Below are 17,961 nucleotides of genomic sequence, written 5' to 3' on the forward strand. Positions count from 1 at the left end.
TCCCTCTGAGTATCTTATACGTTCCTACCATGTCCCCCCTCTCCCTTCTTCTTTCTAGTGTCGTAAGGCACAATTCCCTCAGGCGCTCCTCATACCCCATCCCTCGTAGCTCTGGGACGAGCCTCGTTGCAAACCTCTGAACCTTTTCCAGTTTCATTATATGCTTCTTCAGATGGGGACTCCATGATGAGGCGGCATACTCTAAGACTGGCCTTACGTAGGCAGTGTAAAGCGCCCTAAATGCCTCCTTACTTAGGTTTCTGAATGATGTTCTAACTTTTGCCAGTGTAGATTACGCTGCTGTCGTTATCCTATTTATATGTGCCTCAGGAGATAGATTAGGTGTTACGTCCACCCCCAGGTCTCTTTCACGCGTCGTTACAGGTAGGCTGTTCCCCTTCATTTTGTACTGTCCCTTTGGTCTCCTGTCTCCTAGTCCCATTTCCATAACTTTACATTTGCTCGTGTTGAATTCCAGTAGCCATTTCTTTGACCATCTCTGCAACCTGTTCAGGTCCTCTTGGAGGATCCTGCAATCCTCATCTGTCACAACTCTTCTCATCAACTTTGCGTCATCCGCAAACATCGACATGTAGGACTCAACGCCTGTAAACTTGTCGTTAACATATACAAGAAATAGAATTGGTCCCAGCACCGATCCTTGTGGTACTCCACTTGTTACTGTTCGCCAGTCCGACTTCTCGCCCCTTACAGTAACTCTTTGGCTCCTTCCTGTTAGGTAGTTCCTTATCCATGCTAGGACCTTTCCCCCCACCCCCGCCTGCCTCTCGAACTTGAACAGCAGTCTCATGTGCGGTACTGTATCAAAGGCTTTTTGGCAGTCCAGAAATATGCAGTCTGCCCAACCTTCTCTGTCCTGTCTTATCCTCGTTATTTTATCATAGAATTCCAGAAGGTTTGTTAGGCACGATTTCCCTGTCCAGAACCCATGTTGATGTTTGTTCACAAACCTAATGTTCTCCAGGTGTGCAACCAGTCGTAGCCTAATTATTCTTTCCATTATTTTACAGGGGATGCTTGTCAGTGATACAGGTCTATAGTTAAGTGTCTCCTCCCTATCACCTTTCTTGAAGATCGGCACGACATTTGCCTTCTTCCAGCAACTGGGCAATTCTCCTGACATAAGTGACTCATTAAAGATCATTGCCAGAGGCACGCTGGGGGCCTGTGCTGCTTCTTTTTGTATCCACGGTGATACTTTGTCTGGTCCAACTGCTTTAGTTGCATCTAGAGTTGTCAACTGTTTCATTACCTCCTCTGCTGTCACCTCTATATCTGATAGTCTTTCATTTAGGGTAACCCCTTCCAACAATGGGAGCTGCTCAGGCTCGGTAGTGAACACTCCATGGAAACTGGCATTCAGTGCCTCGCAGATTTCCTTGTCACTTTCAGTATATGCCTCCTCTGTCTTCCTTAGTCTTGTCACTTGGTCTTTCGCCGACATTTTTCTTCTTATATGACTGTGTAGTAACTTAGGTTGTTTTTTCGCTTTGATTGCAATATCGTTCTCATAGTCCCTTTCCGATGTTCGTCTTATGTTAATGTAATCGTTCCTAGCTCTGTTGTATCTGATCCTGTTGTCCTCTGTTCTTTGTCTTCTGTACTTCCTCCACTCCCGCCTGCTGGCCATTTTTGCTTCCTGACACTGTCTATTAAACCATGGGTTATTATATTCCTTCTTATTTTTTCCCTTTACCGTTGGTATAAATCTCTCTTTGGCCTCCTGGCATGTCTGTATGACTAGGTCCATCATATCTTGGACTGTTTTTCCTCTAATTTCTTCCTCCCACTGCACTTCACCCAGATAGTCCCTTATCCTCATATAGTCCCCTTTCCTGTAGTCAGCTCTCCTTTCCCAGATCTCTTGTCCCATGGTCATAAGTTTGAATTCCATCATGTAGTCAAAGACTAGGACACAATGGTCACTGGCCCCTAGAGGTATTTCATGCTCTAAATTCTCGATATCTTCTACGTTCTGGGTGAAAATCAGGTCTAATAGGCTCGGTGCATCTCCTCCTCTTTCCCTTGTGTCTTCCTTCACATGTTGTGTCAGGAAATTCCTGTCTATAACATCTACTAATTTTGCTCCCCACGTTTCGTCCCCTCCATGGGGATTCCTTGATTCCCAATTTATCTCTCCATGATTTAGGTCCCCCATGATCAGCAGCTTCGCTCTCATTCTGTGGGCTAGTGTTGCTGCCTTCTGCAGTTCATCTATACATGCTTTGTTGTTGTCATCATACTCCTGCCTGGGTCTTCTACTGTTTGGTGGGGGATTGTAGATTACCAAGATCACAATCTTCCTCCTATCTACTGTCAGAGTTCCATGTATGAAGCTTGTGCACTCATTGGTAACTCGATTTCCCAGGTCTTCAAACTTCCATTTCCGCTTTATTAGGAGTGCTACTCCCCCTCCCTACTCCCCCTGTGTGTGTGTGTGTGTGTGTGTGTGTGTGTGTGTGTGTGTGTGTGTGTGTGTGTGTGTGTGTGTGTGTGTGTGTGTGTGTGTGTGTGTGTGTGTGTGTGTGTGTGTGTGTGTGTGTGGGTGTGTGTGTGTGTGTGTGTGTGTGTGTGTGTGTGTGTGTGTGTGTGTGTGTGTGTGTGTGTGTGTGTGTGTGTGTGTGTGTGTGTGTGTGTGTGTGTGTGTGGGTGGGTGGGTGGGTGGGTGGGTGGGTGGGTGGGTGGGTGGGTGGGTGGGTGGGTGGGTGGGTGTGTGTGTGTGTGTGTGTGTGTGTGTGTGTGTGTGTGTGTGTGTGTGTGTGTGTGTGTGTGTGTGTGTGTGTGTGTGTGTGTGTGTGTGTGTGTGTGTGTGTGTGTGTGTGTGTGTGTGTGTTTGTGTGTGTGTGTGTGTGTGTGTGTGTGTGTGTGTGTGTGTGTGTGTGTGTGTGTGTGTGTGTGTGTGTGTGTGTGTGTGTGTGTGTGTGTGTGTGGGTGGGTGGGTGGGTGGGTGTGTGTGTGTGTGTGTGTGTGTGTGTGTGTGTGTGTGTGTGTGTGTGTGTGTGTGTGTGTGTGTGTGTGTGTGTGTGTGTGTGTGTGTGTGTGTGTGTGTGTGTGTGTGTGTGAGGGATTGTTTGAGAAGACGAGGGAGTCAGGGGGCGAGTGTGAGGGTAGTGGTGTTGGCAGGAGGGTGGAAGGTGTGTGTGTGTGTGTATGGTGAGAGGGGGTGGTAAGGAGGGGAGTCAGCCGGTGGCAGGAGAGAGGGAAGGATAGAGGGAGGGAGAGGGATGGAGTGAGGGATATGGACGGAGGGAGAGAGCGAGAGAGGGAGAGGAAATGGAAAGAGGGTGTGTGTGTGGGGGGTGTTTGGTGGGGGATGGGGGATTGGCGGTGTGGTCTTATGACACTTGGGTGACAGAAACTGTGTGTGTGTGTGTGTACTCGCCTATTTGTGTTTTCGGGAGTTGAGCTCTGGCTCTTTAGTCCCGCCTCTCAACTGTTAATCAACTGGTGTACAGGGTTCCGAGCCTACTGGGCACTATTAATCTATATTTTAAACCGTGTATGGAGTCAGCCTCCACCACATCACTTCCTAATGCATTCCATTTGTCAACCACTCTGGCATTAAAAAAATTCTTTCTAAAATATCTGTGGCTCATTTGGGCACTCAATTTCCACCTATGTCCCCTAGTGCATGTGCCCCTTGGGTTAAATAGCATGTCCTTATCTACCATATCAATTCCTTTGAGAATCTTGTATGTGGTGATCATGTCCCCCCTAACTCTTCTGTCTTCCTGCGACGTGAGGTTTAACTCCCGTAGTCTCTCCTCGTAGCTCATACCCCTCAGTTCGGGTACTAACCTGGTGTAAACCTTTGAACCTTCTCCAGTTAAGTCTTGTGCTTGACTAGATATGGACTCCATGCTGGAGCTGCTTACACCAAGGATTGGTCTGACATATGTGGTATGCAAAGTTCTGAATGATTCCTTACACAAATTTCTAAATGCCGTTCTTATGTTGGCCAACCTGGTGTATGCCACTGATGTTATCCTCTTGATATGGGCCTCAGGGAAGAGGTCTGGCATGATATCAACCCCCAAGTCTTTCTCTCTCTGACTCTTGAAGAATTTCATATCCCAAATGATACCATGTATCTGGTCTTCTGCTCCCTACACCTATCAACATGACATTTCTTTTGCTTGAGTTAAACTCTAACAACCATTTGTTCGACTATTCCTTCAGTTTGTCGAGGTCTTCTTGAAGCCTCAAGCAGTCCTCCTCTTTCTTAATCTTGCTCATAATTTTGACATTGTCAGCAAACATTGAAAGGAATGAATCTATACCCTCCGTGAGATCATTTACGTATATCAGAAAAAGGGTAGGACTGAGTATGGAGCCCTAAGGGACTCCACTGATGACTTCACGCCAATCTGAGGTCTCACTCTCACTGTAACTCTCTGCTTCCTATTGCTTAGGTACTCCCTTATCCACTGGAGAATCTTACCTGTCACTCCTGCCTGTCTCTCCAGCTTAAGCACCAGCCTCTGATGGGGTACTGTGTCAAAGGCTTTCCGACAGTCTAAGAAAATGCAGTACGCCCAGCCTTCTCTTACTTGCTTAATTTGTGTCATCTGGTCGTAGAACTCTATTGAACCTGTAAGGCAGGATTTACCCTCCCTGAACCCGTATTGGCAATTTATCATGAAGTCCCTTCTCTCCAGATGTTTTACTAGGTATTTTTCTCACGATCTTCTCCATCACCTTGCATGGTATACAAGTCAAGGACAATAGTCTGTTGTTCAGTGCCTCGTGTCTGTTACCCTTTTTGTATATTAGGACCACATAAGCCATCTTCCATATTTCTGGTAGGTCACCTGTCTCCAGTGACCTACTATACACTATGGAGAGTGGCAGGCAGAATGCCTCTGCACATTCTTTCAATACCCATGTTGAAATCCCGTCTAGACCAACAGCCTTTCTCACATCCAGATCCAACAGGTGTCTCTTGACCTCATCTCTCGTAATTTCGAACCCTTCCAAGGCTGCCTGGTTTACTGCCTGCTCTAGTCAGGCTATGTCCTCCCGAGTAGTCTAATCCTCAAGTCTTGGCACTTCTTTTCTCTCTAAACTTGGCTTCTTTGTGCTCTACAGGAACACAGTTTCTTTGGCAATAATAGTGGACTGCGATGGCTTTCTATAATTCACTGAGCGAGGCCTCACTCCAACCTTGAGAGCACCTCGACGCACATCACTCGTTTCCACAGTCAGAGCAGATCTGAGCGACACCTGCGCCGGCGCTGAGCCAGCGGCTCTCGGTGACGTCATGGCAGGGCCCTGATTAGTCGGCAGCTCCACGTGACCTCGGCCAGCCTATCCCCAGCCGGCTGGCGTCGCCCACAAAATGGCGGATCTGCAGGCTGGGGGAGCCGTTTTGTTTGTACCAAGGGCGCAACTTTCCCCCCTTACCTACAAACTTATAAACACAATTTTCTCCCTAATAAGGGGACCAATCTGGTCGCCTCGTATCCCAAAAGACTCCCTGCAGCTCACAAAATCAGCAGGGTCAGCGGATAGGACTGTTAACGCCGGATTTGAGGAGAAATTGGAGGGGGTTCTGTAACAATACATATCTGACATGACTTCCGCAAGCTGAATTCCACCACATAACTTAATACTGAATCCGTGTTCAATCAGAATAAAATTTTCTCGAGGTTGGCTCAAAGTCTCAATTTTTCAAAGCTGGATCTAACGAATCAGTTTTGGCCAAATTCCCCATGATGAAGGCAGTAAACATTGCTTTGCCTTCGCGAGCAGCGAGGGTCTGCTTCAGTTCAGTCTTGCTGTTTGGAGAGGTGAATGTTCCTGCCGTGTTCACCAGGACTATGAGTAAAGATTTTTACCATATTCATAGTGTATAGGTGTTTGTGGTGTGGACAATAGGTTCATCCTCTCTGATAAGTGGGAGGAACATCTGAGCTTGTTTTGGCAAGTATTCGAGCGACTACAGGAGGGTCTCGTCGCAAATCCCACAAAAAGTAAGTTGGGTCGCAAAGAGGCAAAATACCTCTGTCACCTGACAGTGTTGCCCTAGGAACCAGCAGTGTCAGGGAAACCCGTGATAGTGATGGGTGTATAGGAAAGGGTTAAAACAAGAGTATACATGAGTATAGTCAACCACTCGTCCGAACCATGCGTCCGATCTATTGAGGTGTCCCAGTGTCTCTCCGATACGTCATTTGCTTTGATGATACCAATCAAGAATAACGTATGTATCCTTTGTATTAGGACGTTAGTTTTGTGAATAAATATTGTGACGTTCCACAATTGTTTTAGTCTAAAACCCTCTTTTAAAACTTGCTCCGGTAATTTTAACACCAATAAGCCTTAAGACAATATGTATAAATTATTGATTAGGACCTATTGAGAAGTCCTTTAAAGTGTTCTATTTGCAATGAAGTCAATTCTCATGACCAATGTGAAGCAGGACCCAGTGAAGCCAGATGATAAGTACCAGCCCAAAGACGAGTCTTTTTCGATCCTCTTTAATCGATTTATCCTTAACCTGTATACCCGTTCATGTTGTTGCTAGACTCCGATCAGCATTTATTAAACCTTTCAGCTATTAAAAAAATGGAGACGGTACATGCAATTGCTTACAGAGAAACGTAATATTTCACTATCTTGACGAGCATATTTGTTATATTAATTATAGTTTTCTTACTCCTGACTGTCATTGCTTGAAAGAGAGTTAGTAGTTGAGTCAAGAGGATCATGGCCTGGCGAGCAGATAGATAATAACAAAGGTTTGTTCTAATGTAGACAACAAGGCTCTCCATTGGTAATGCAACTAATAAAAGCCTAGACGTACCTTCCCTAAGTTCCTCTTTGCTGGTGAGACAATGAATGTTACATTTTTTGAAGGACAATTGCTGTCTTTCCAGCAATGGGATATCATTTAGAAACGCATTAGCCAAGAACATTCACCTGTTTCTTCAATGACCACGAGCTACAGTATATGAGAGAATGATTCTACGTCAAAAACCTTTCGGCTTTCCATCTAGAAATCATTAACTAACCGAATTAATAACATTGCATGAGGTGACCATTAAGAACACCTATAAAAAGTTTGAGGTACTGTGTTCCTCCAACTGAAATTCACTCCTCTATAATGTAGTGCAAGATATATTCCTTAATTTTCTATAAACCACTTTACATGAGCATTGAAAGTACTCACCTGCGTACCAACAATAATGACGAGCCGGGGCAGTCACCTGTTCATTCCCAGTGTCACTAGGAAATATGCGTCACCAAGGAGTGGGGACACCTTCCTCTATAGTAGCCTCCTAGACCTCTTGGTTGGGTGTCCATATGCTATCGTCACCAACACACTCCCTCTAGTCGCCCTGTCTAGCGTCTCCTCCTAGTTGCTAGTCTGTCTCACTTTAAACAATGCTCGACTGTCATATTGTTATATAATAGTAGTAGTAGTACTAAAAGGAGCATTAATTATTATAGGAAAAAAAATTATACATCTTTAACTTATTAATAATACCAGACGTTTTGGAGTACCAAACTCCCTCATCAGCGCTAAAAAGAGAATATTTACATCGCAAATTAAGCTAAAAGTAATTCAATTATTACAATTATATATTTTCAATATATAATTTTAACCATTAAATTACTTTCAGCATAATTTGCATGTAAATACTTAAAAGTAATATAATTATTAAAATTATATATTCAATAAAAATTAATATTCAACAAGTGAAAAGAATCTATCTATATAAGTAAAAATGGAAATGTTCGTTTGTTCAAAATCGTTAATCTCCGGAAGTTATTCACTGATTGCTTTGAAATTTTCACACAATGTTCCATTCGCATCCGAACAGGTTTTTATATACATATTTTATTAATGTCACGTCTGTGACGGAAAAAAACATGTTTTTTTTTTTAAACTGTGTTTTTCATGTTTTTTCACAAGAAAGAAATCTTCGAAACCTCTTTACCATCAGATCACTTGATGTTCCCAATTTTCTGATGGGAACTTCAGACCATTTGGGAAGGCATCGGACGAGGGAGTGGGGAATGGTGGGTATGACGAGGGGATGGAAGCGAGAGATGGTGGGGGAGGACGAGGGGACAAGGGAGGGTGTAATGGTGGGGAAGGACGAGGGGAGTTTAGGATGGTGGAGACGAGGGGATGGGGGACTGGAGAAGGGTGGGTAGGACATAGGGACAGGGAAGTGGGGCATGGTGGGAAGGAAGAGGTGAGTGGGGAATGGTGGGGAGGACGATGGAACGGTGGAGTGGGGAATAGTTGGGAGGCCGATGAGACGGGTGAGGGGGGGCATTGTGGGGGACACTGGGGGACAGGGAAGGTTCCAGGGGACAGGAATATATATTAGCAGTACCCGGCCAACGCATGGATGGGTACTGCTAGCATATATATATCTTCTATATATATAAAAATGGAAATGTTAGTTTGTTAAAATCGCTAATCTCCGAAAAATCTTCACCGATTGCTTTGAAATTTTCACACAATGTTCCATTCGCATCCGAGCAAGTTTTTATATACATACTATATAGATGTCACGTCTGAGACGGTTAAAAAACATGCTTTTTCTGAAAAACTGTTTTTCATGTGCTTTTATGTGAGTTAAATCTTCGAAACCTCTTTACCGATTGCTTTGAAATTTTGACACAATGTTGCATTCGAATAGGCGCATCTTTTTATATATCTACTATAAACATGCCTCACATGTAACAGGAAAAAACATGCTTTTTTTGAAAACAGCGCCATCTGTTGCACATAATAGCAACATACAGCTATACTAAACATGTCACGAATTCCATTTAAATTTTTCCGATTGCATTGATAAATTTTATTTTCATAGATTTCGATATATTTGATTTTTATTGAATTATTTTGTGAGACATTGTGTTAGAATTGAGCTGTACTGTTTACCATAAAGTTCATTTCGTAAGTATTAGTATAGATGCCACACCTGTGACAAGTAAAACTATGCTTTTCTTGACAAACAGCGCCATCTGTTGCATGTAAGAGCAACACACATGCTATACTAAATATTTTACTGTTCCATTTCAATGTTTCTGATTTGCATTGATAAATTGAATTTTCAAAGATTTTGACTTATTTTCATTTTGATTTAATTATTTTGTGTGAATTGCGTTGGAATTGACCTGTGTTGTTCACCATACCGTTCATTTCGTGGGTATAGTTTTTTTTTTTTTTTATATTTTTATTTAATTTTTTAATTGTTTTTCTTATATATCAGTGATAAGGAACATCAAATCACTTGATGTTCCCAATTTTCTGATGGACACATCAGACCATTTGGAAAGGAAACGGACGAGGGAGTGGGGATGAGGAGGGGACGGAAATGAGAGATGGTGGGGAGGACGAAAGAACAAGGGAGGGGGTAATGGTGGGGAAGGACGAGGGGACGGGGGAGTTTGGGTTGGTGGGGACGAGGGGATTGGGGGAAAGGAGAATGGTGGGGAGGACAAAGGGAATGGGGAGTGGAGTATGATGGGAAGGAAGAGGGGATGGTAGAGTGGGGAGGACGAGGAGACGGTGGAGTGGGGAATGGTTGGGAGGCTGACGAGACTGGTGAGGAGAGAATGGTGGGAAGAGCTGGGGGACAGGGAAGGTTGCTGAGCCACAGCAACACGTGGCCGGGTACTGCCAGTATACAAATAAAATACAAAGATACGGATACAAAACTAGAATAATAAAATAACTCAATACACACTTTAGAGAAGATGACAATTAATGTATAAACAACTGGGTCAACGACTCCATGCTGTTCAAATTGAGTTTTGTTTTAAAATCAAGACACTTTCTAAAATGTTGAGTTTAAGATGAGACGAACTTCGCTTTCGTTTTCGCTTTGATGTCCAAATGGTTTGGAAAGGATGGAGGAGGCAGAGGGATGAGGAGAGGAAATTCTGGAAGAGGTTGCGGGTGTAGAAAGAGAGGAGGTTTGAAAGTTCGGTGGCCTGTCCACCAAGGGTTGGCATATGTGTGGCATTTGTTTGGGTATGTGGTATGTTGGGTTGTCAGTACATTGGCTGGGTGGCTAGTGTTTGTGTCCTAGCTGGTGTCTGGAAGCCCTAGAGCCGATGGAGTTTGCTGCAGGAGATTAATCTTAGCAACATCAGGGTGGTTACTCTTCTGGTAGCACAAACAAGGTTTTTTTATTTTGTTTATTTTTTTTACTTGTTTATTATTATCCTTTTTAATTATTTATTCTTTATTAGGTATAAATCGGGTCCGGGATGGGCCACTCATCAGGGGCCAGATTCACGAAGCAGTTACCGAAGCTCTTACGAACCTGTACATCTTTTCTCAATTTTTGGCTGCTTTGTTTACAATTAATTAACAGTTAATGAGCTCCGAAGCACCAGGAGGCTGTTTATAACAATAACCACAGTTGATTATGAAGTTTTCATGCTTGTAAACTGTTTAATAAACGTAAACAAAGCCGTTAAAGATTGAGGAAAGATGTACACGTTCGTAAGTACTTGCGTAACTGCTTTGTGAATCTGGCTCCTGGGTCGTCTGGCAGACCATTTAGTATTTGAGGTCTTGGGAAGGCCTGATCATGGATGTGCCTGATCACTTTTTGTTGGAGAGTGATTCTTCTGGTTGTGTGTGGTGGTTCATGGATATCGTAGTCACTGGTGGTGTTTACTGCTTCGTGGGGTTCTTCGGGGCCTGGGAATGTGCTTCATGCAGTATAGCTGCCTTCTGGCCACGTAGCTGAGCCTGGTGTTCATTAGCATTATTTTGAGAGTCTCATAGCTTTGGTCTCTTATTACCCTGTCCATCAGCGACAGGCCAGCCGCAAAGAGAAGTTCTTTTTTTTTAACTCGTTGGATCTTCAGCATGTTGGTTTTATTGGTAAGGTTCAGGGGAACGTAAGGGTACCCCAGGCTAGGCCTTATGATCATTCTGTACAGGTGGAGCTTGATGTGGGATGGGGCTTGCCTGAAGGGGAAGAGCCTCGACAGAGTACCCCTAGCCATCGCTGTCTTCTGGGAGACGTACTGGTTGGAGTTGAGTAGCCTGTTGAAGTTGTAACCAGGCACTGTATTGGAGTTTGATATGGCTATGGGTTCACCCCTGATCCTTATCCCCCCCCCCCCTACATCTTCGATTGAGAAAGCCATACATCCGACGGTGCTTATTTGGATATTGTTTGGGTTAGTGGTGATCTTTCATATTCTTTCCCAGTTAGCAGTCCTGACTAGTTCTATGTTCGCCTAACGGGTTACAGTCGCGTGTTTGGCAGTTTGGCTGCTTGGGTTAGATGTTATTACATGTGTTACATCGTCAGCAAATTGGACTATGATGGTGTCCCTGTACTCTGGTTGGGGCAGGTCATTTACGAAAATGTTGAAGAGGACCGGGCTTAGGCACAACCCTTGGGGGGTCTCCAGCTGTGGGGGTGAAGGCTGCTGCCGCTTTTGTCTTGAAGCTGGGAGTAACATGCCTGTTCTTTAGTAAATTTCTGATCAGCCTGAGGAGGGTCCAGTTTTGGGCTGGTAAGTCTGCTAATTTATACACTAAACCATCGTGCTATAGGCTGTCGAAGGCCTTGTGTACGTCTCTCGTCGCAATCAGGGTTACCTGTTTTTACTGGCGAATTGAGCTTAGTGCATCATAGATGGTGTTTATTGCGAGACGAACTACAAGACAAAACAGCGAAATAACTGTAAGTGAAAGGGTAACTTTATCCTCGATAAGTTCTCTAATAGCAGAGGATGTACATTGCCTAAGAGGCAGACTAGTACCATAAGAGATACCTATAAGTTCACAAATATGGTGTTTAAAGTTTCGTGAGATATTTCCAACATAATGAACGTTACAGATCGAACATTTAGACAGATAAACGACACCAGATTTGAATTTAAAGGATAATGGATCTCCACGTTTTAAATAGTTTTCGATGGTGTTATTGTTAGTAAACTTGAATTGAAAACTAGTTTGAGGATTCGTATGTCGAAGAATATTCCTAAGTTCCTTCCTACTGTTTTAGCTTATACCGAAATTTGACATACAGTATATCAAATTGGGATGCCTCTGGACATACTGTATATCAAATCGGGATGCATTGAGACATTCTGTGTGCCAAACTGGGATGCCTTTGAACATACTGTATGTCAAATTGGGATGCCACGATCGTCTGATGTGGTTCTTAGAGCACTATCACCTCCTTTCCCCTTCTCAATTTGTTTTTTGCAAGTGCCGCAGCACAATGGATGTCCTGGTGAACTTGGAGGTCTATATTCGTACTGCTTTGCCGTCCTTTTTGACCTGGAAAAGACTTACGACACTACCTGGCTGTATCATATTCTGTGCCAACTTCATTCCTTTGGCCTCAGTGGGAATCTCCCTCTCTTCCTCCAAAGTTTCCTCTCTAGTCGTCCTTTCGAGTGATGCTTGGTACCACTGTCTCTGCCCCTTTTCGGCAATATGAGGGTGTGCGCCAGGGTAGTGTTCTGAGCACTACTCATTTTCTTATTGCTCTCAATGGTCTTCTTTTCCTCCCTTCCTTCTGGCGTCTTCTCTGCTCTCTATGTCGACGATCTTACCCTTTGCTGTCGGGGTGATGATTCACCTCTCCTTCAATGGCGGCTACAACTTGCGAATGATGCAATGTCGTCTTGGGCCACCGAACATGGCTTCAAGTTCTGTGTCTAAGACTTGCTCCATGACTTTTACTCGAAAGCGTGTCATTCTTCGTCTCTCTTTGTCACTTTATGGACATCCCCCTTGTGTACATGGATTTCGTTAAGCTTCTGGGGTTAATCTTTGACACTCATATGTCTTGGTCGCCCCATATCTCTTGCCTCCGCACTGAGTGCTCTAAGGTTGCATTCCTTACAGTTGCTTCCCTCCTTAAGGTTTTGTCCCATACTTCTTGGGGGGGGGGGGGGGGGCGGATAGACGTACACTCCTCTCTATCCATTCCTCACTCGTCCCATCTAAACTCGATTAATGTTGTTCTGCTTACTCGTCTGCTCCCCCTCCCCATCCGGCCGTTGGCGCCGTGAGGGGGCTTAGTAGACGGCTGCCGGAGTGTGATGCTCCGTGGGACAGTCCTCTGTCCTTTTGTGGCCTTGCACTCCTGCTGCTGTCTTCTCTAATTGTGCCGGATCGCTTTTCCTTTTCATTATGTTTCGTTTTTCTCTCCCCTCTTCTCCTATCTGCTTGTCGTTTCCTGCTGACCTTTTGCTTGTTTTGGTTATTCCTTTGGACTTTTTCTATTGTGACGCCCGGGTGCTTGAGGAGGCATACTTTTGCACCCGTAGAACTGTAGTACCCAACGTCTCGAGCGAGGGGAACCTTTTATTGTCAATCCCCCTTTCGTCGCTGAACCCAATCTCGATGGACTGATGGTTTTTAAGGTGGCGTTTGTGGGGCGTATACTTACGACACACCCCTAGGGGGCGCCAGCATGATCGGCGATAGCTTCCTGTTGGGTGTCCTGCCTCTAATTGTGGCTCCATGGTGGGTATGGGGGCACATTCGTGGATGAATTTATCACTCTTCATCTGTATGTCGTTGAATGTTTCTGTTGTACCCTCTCGGGCTCGTGGGGTGGGCGACCAAGCCCTCCAAGTCAGCCTGTCTTGGAAGACTGGGCTCTGTAGCCTCCGCTGCGTTGGGCCCCGACCTAGCTCCTCCTTTGACTCTCCTGACTTCTTCCCCCAGCTCCCCTCCCTCCTCTGTGGTTAGGTCGAGCCTCAAGCCCCCAGTGGTGACCACTTCGTCCCCTGGTGCGGCTAAGTCTTTCATTGTGACTACTGCGCCTTTTGTCCCCTCTCTCTCTGGGGGTTCTCAACGCCGTCAGCGCCACGGCCGCACTCGCTCGTTTCCTTCCTGTTTTGATGCGTATCAGGCCTTGTTTGGTCCTGCTTCATGGGCCAAATACTTTGATCTCCTCCCTCTTGATTCCGCGCCTCCTGACGATTTTTCCCTCCATCGGCATCTCGTTGATTCCGTGGATGCGTCTGTTACCTTCAACCCCACTCGTCTCGTTACACGTGTCGTTGCTGCTCCTTCTCAGGATGCAGCTTCCCACTTGGCTGCCTTATCCTGCCTTGGCGAGATCCCTGTTCAGGTCTCCAAGAACGCTCGGTTGAATGCCAGTGTTGGCACTATTCTCCTCCCGCCCCATGTTGCAACCGGTGTTTGGAATCTGCAGGACTGCCACGATCACATTCGGCATATCCTCGATGCCCAGGGGCCATTCTGTCCTCCAGGTTGACTCGTTTACTCGTCCCCCTCGTGGTCGTCGCCGTCAACCCCTTCGGGTTGTGTAGATTACCTTTGATGGTAGGACCCTTCCACCCCTCTGTCATTCTTGCTGGTGCCAGGTGCTCTGTCCAGGAGTACATTCCTTCTCCTAGGAATGCTGGAGAGTGTAATAAGTGCTGGAGGTTTGGGCATGATGCCCTCCGCTATTCTGGGACTGTCTCTCTCTGTCCTTTGTGTGGGGGTGAAGGTCACTCTAAGTCGGAGTGCACTTCTCCCCAAGCTCGCTGCCTCAACTGCGGTAAGGCCCATCCTACCTTCTCCCGTGCCTGTATCCATTACAAGCTTGAGGCAGCCGTCCTCAACTTGAAGCACCGGGAGCGTTTATCTTTTCCTGAGGCGAGGCGCCAGGTTCGCCGGCTCCCGCCTTATGCTAACGTCTCTTATGCTAGCGTGTTGCGCTCTTCCTCTCCTCGTCCTTCCCATCTTCCTCAGACTCACAACCGTTTCCGGGCCTTAGACCCTGACACGCCCACCGCCTCCTCCTCTGTTCCTTTGAGTTCTGTCCCGAAGGGTCGCCCTCCTGGTCCTCTGTCTGGGGTTTCCCTTCTTCCAACCTAGTATGTCATGTCTCCTGTGTCTTCTTCCTCGTCTCCTTTTCGATCCTCCCTCCCATCCTTCTCCTCCATCTATTGGCTCTCCACGCCGCCTGTCAGTGCGGGCTGATGTCCATCACTCTCCTAACGGCCGTCGTGTTTGCTCTCGTTCTGCTTCTCCTGTTGAGACGCTAGAATCTGTTCCTCTGTAAATTGTTGCTGGTACGCCTGTCTCTTTGAGTCAGAAGCGTAAGCCTGGCTTCTCTCCTTCCTCCTTCCCAGCAGGTAATAAGGCTTTGCTTTCTTCCTCGCCCCGCTTCATCCCCTCCCGTTTCGGTGGTTACGCCCCCATGTTCCTGCTATGGAGGTCTCTTTGGCCCCCGCTTCCCTCTCGGTTGCTGCCCTTGCAGAGGTGCACTCATTGGTTTCTGCCCCTCCTGCTGCTGTCCTTGACCCTCGGTTGTCCCCCCTTTTCCTACTCCGGACCTGGCCGATCCTCCAGCTCGCTTCCCTTCTTTTCTCAGTTTACCCATGCCCCCTGATCCTACACTTTTTTAACGTGCTGTGTTCTCCTTTCTTCTTTGTTTCTTAGTTGTTCTCTGTTGCTGTCCTATCTCTTCCTGTCGATGTCTATTCTTCAGTGGAACATTCGTGGTTATTACACCAATTTCTTTGAACTCCAACTTCTGATTTTGCATTTTTTGCCCCTTTGTGTCTGTCTCCAGGCGCCGATGCTTGGTGTTCGTCCTGGTCGCTTTCGTGGCTATTCCTTTCTCCCCCTCCCCTGCTGTTGCCGGGGCTCCTAACTCTTCTGCTCTCTTGATTCGCTCTTATGTTCCCTTTGTCCCCTTAATTTTTCCTTCGCCTCTCTATTGTTCTGCTGCTCGTATCTTTGTGAGGAAATGGAACACAGTTTGTTCCATTTATTTCCCCGCGAGTGTCCCACTTGCTCCTCCCGATCTGAAACACCTACTGGACTCCTTGCCAGAGCCTGTGCTCCTGCTACGTGATTTCAATTGTCGTGATTCCCTTTGGGGTGATGTTCTGACAAACACCGGGGGTCGCCTTCTTGAAGTGTTAGTCCTCATTTCTTCTCAGTCTCTTCTGATTTCTGGTGAGCCCACTCACTTGGACTCTCGGACTCGCACCCTTTCCTGCCTTGATCTTTCTCTTTGCTCGTTGTCTCTTTACTCAGATTTCACGTGGCAGGTTCTTGATGACCTCCATGGCAGTGACCATTTCCCCATCCTTGTTACCTTTTTTTCTTTTCACCCTCCCCTCTCCTTCCCAAGATGGTAGTTTGCTAAGGCAGACTGGAACCTATTTACCCTCTCTGACCTCTCCCTTCTGCCTCTCCCTCGCTCTCTCCTCCTTTTTCATGACACAGTCTTCGACACTTCCCTCCACTCTGTTCCTCGCTCTTCCTCTCGGGGACCACGGAAGTGCGTTCCCTGGTGGAATGCAGACTGTGCTCGGGCTGTCCGCTGTAAGCGTGCATCCTGGAACGGACACCGCCGTCGGCAGACAGCCGATTCTTTTCTTTTGTTTCGGAAAGTGAGTGCGGTGGCCCTTAGGGCCATCCGTATGGGTAAACGTGAATGTTGGATGTCTTATGTCTCCACCATTACGTCCGAAACTCCTTTGCCGCAGATCTGGAAGCGTATCCGCAAGATAGCGGGTAAGTTCGTTCCCGATGTTTCACCGGTCCTTCACCTCCGTGGTACTCTTGTGGCGGATCCGTTGCAGTTCGCTACCGAACTGGGTTCCCACTTTTCTTCTGTTAGCTCTGGTTGTCATCTTCCTCAATCTTTCCTTCTTCGTAAACCTGTCCTTGAATCTCGTTCGTTTAGATTTCTGCACTCATCTTCAACTTCCTTATAACGATCCCTTCTCTCTCTCTCTCCTTGAACTTCGGTCTGCCCTGGCCCTCTGCGGTTCTACGGCGGCGGGCTCCGATAGCATTCATTATGAGATGCTTCGCCATCTCCCTCCGTGCATGTCTCAGTATTTACGGAGTCTGTATAATCGGATCTGGAAGACTGGCTCGATGTCGTTGTCCTCCCTGTTCGCAAACCAGGGTCTCTGGGAACATCCCCTCAGAACTATTGCCCTATTGCCCTCACGAGTTGTGTCTGCAAACTCTTTGAATGTATGGTTAACGTTCGTCTGGTGTGGTTCTTAGAACACCATCAACACCTCTCCCCTTCTCAATTTGGTTTCCACAAGTGCCGCAGCGCAACAGATGTCCTGGTGAACTTGGAGGTCTCTATTCGTGCTGCTTATGCTGCGAAGACCTCTGTTGTTGCCGTCCTTTTTGACATGGAAAAGGCTTACGACACCACTTGGCGATATCATATTCTGTCCCAGATTCATTCCTTTGGCCTTCGTGGTCATCTCCCTCTCTTTCTCCAAAGCTTCCTCTCTCGTCGTTCCTTTCGGGTGAGGCTTGGTAGTGCTCTCTCTGCCTCTTTTCAGCAATACCAAGGTGTGCCGCAAGGTAGTGTTCTGAGCACTACACCTTTTCTGGTTGCCCTCATTGGTCTTCTTTCCTCTCTTACTTCTGGCGTCTTCTCCGCTCTCTATGTCGACAATCTTACCCTTTGCTGCTAGGGTGATGATTCGTCTCTCAACGGCGGTTTCAACTTGCGATTGATGTCGTGTCGTCTTGGGCCATCGATCATTGCTTCAGGTTCTCTACGTTTAAGAAGTGTGCAATGACTTTTACTCGGAAGCGTGTCGTTCTTCGTCCTTCTTTGTCGCTTTATGGTCACTCCATTGTGTACAAGGATTCTGCTAAGCATTTGGGGATGATGTTTGACACTCGTTTGTCTTGGTCGCCCCATATCTCTTACCTCCGAGTTGAATGCTCTAAGACCCTTACCCTCCTTAAGGTTTTGTCCCATACTTCATGGGGAGCAGATAGGCGCGCCCTCCTCGCTTTACATTCCTCTCTCGTCCTGTCTAAACTCTATTATGGTTGCCCTGCTTACTCGTCTGCTTCTCCTTGTACTCTCCGCCGTCTTGAGGCACCATACTGGGTTGCGCTTCAGTTCTGGTGCCTTACGTTAGACTCCCGTCCTCAGCTTGTATGTTGACACTAGCTTCCTATCTCTCCAGGACCGC

The sequence above is a fragment of the Procambarus clarkii genome, chromosome 85 (genome assembly GCF_040958095.1).
Source record: "Procambarus clarkii isolate CNS0578487 chromosome 85, FALCON_Pclarkii_2.0, whole genome shotgun sequence".
NCBI lineage: Eukaryota > Metazoa > Arthropoda > Malacostraca > Decapoda > Cambaridae > Procambarus > Procambarus clarkii.